Raw genomic sequence first — 1,610 nt, forward strand, 5'->3', positions numbered from 1 at the left:
GGCTTTCTTTGGATTTTTTTCATTCTTTTTTTTGATTCTTCTTCTAACTTACTAGTATTGATAGATTTACCTTCAAGCTCAGGCTTCCATTGATTCAAATCTGCACCATTTCAATGTATTGAAATCTTAGTATTAATCTTCTGGATTTCTATTTGCAGATTTTGTATTGCTTCAAAATTCCCATTTCTTTGTCTGTTTGTTCTTGTAGTGTCTTTTATTTTTTTTTTTTTTAAAAATAAATGTTTTATTGTGCATTATGTGATAGTTTAATGAGAGAACATTAGTTTTACATTCATTCTATCATATATCGTTTAATTGCCATAGTTACAATCCCATCCATGCATCATCAATCAACCAAAGGGTATACCCTGCAAGCCTGCCCCCTGGTCATCAGCACACAGCCCCTCTCCCTCTCTGTGTCTAGAGGCCCCAGCTGCTCTCTGCCTCCATCTCAGGCATCACTGCTTCTCTGGGTAGGGTCCTGCTCTCTGCTCTTCTCCATTAATGGTCCCAAGGACCTCCGCTCCAAGACTTAAAAGTTAATCACTCCCCTCCTTGCTATAAAATGTCCACCTTTACATTTCTAACCCTCACAATCAGCCCTGATAACAATTATTCACTATTGCATCACAAGAGACCTATCCGCATTTCATTTCATCAGCCCTTCCTAGACATGTTGGATATTACTCACTGGAGACTGTGCCTTCCTCCACACCCTCTGGATCTAGGTTCTCTCTTGAAAGCTTGTAAGCCAGTCACTTCTTGCCTTTGTAGCCCCCCCCCCCCCCATTCTGGGTAGCCAATGTCCAAGTTGCCCATCCCTGTCTACTCTTTGTGTGGAGGGGATGGGAATGATTCTTGCAGTGAGGATTTGTGCCCTCTTTTGAGCTACTGCATCCATAGGTGTAGGTTCATCAAATTTCATCAGATGACGCTTTTTTCCTCTTCTTTCTTCTTCGGGTTGAGCTCTGATCTTCGAGTAATTGAAGCCAGGTCAAGTAGGTATTATCTGCAAGTGTGGGTGTTCTTGCATCTATCCGCTCTCTTCTTATCAGCTGGATGCTTCACTCTCCACTCTAGTCCTCTATGGCTGTGTCATTGACTCTGAGCCCATGATTCCCCAAGTCTTGCCACACTGCTGGCCGACCAGGTCTCCACCTGTGTTCACAGGAGTCTATTGAACGTTGTAGGGCTTAGCTCGCTGCTTCATTGCTGTTTTTCCCTCCCTTCCCCTTATGAGTGATATGTGTGGTTGCCAATCAGAGCATGTATTCCCATTGAGTCTTAGTCTTGGAAGAGGATTTGCACTGAGGGGACCTGACCACTTGTCTTGATGTCTCCTGGGCAAGCAACTTGCTTGTACTTGTAGTAACAGTCAGACTGCCTTTATTGTTTTGTATTTTTCCTGTACGTCTTTCTTTCAAGAAGTATCCGCTAGAAAAAAAAAAAAAAGTATTCTCATACAATTTGATGAACTTGACCTACACCTATGGAAGCAGTAGCTCAAAAGAGGGAACTAGTCCTTACAGCAAGAATCATTCCCACCCCCCCTCCACACACAGAATAAACAGGGATGGGCAACTTGGACATTGGCTACCCAAAATGGGGGG

Source organism: Chrysochloris asiatica, unplaced genomic scaffold, assembly GCF_000296735.1.
Source record: "Chrysochloris asiatica unplaced genomic scaffold, ChrAsi1.0 scaffold00122, whole genome shotgun sequence".
In the NCBI taxonomy this organism is placed as follows: domain Eukaryota; kingdom Metazoa; phylum Chordata; class Mammalia; order Afrosoricida; family Chrysochloridae; genus Chrysochloris; species Chrysochloris asiatica.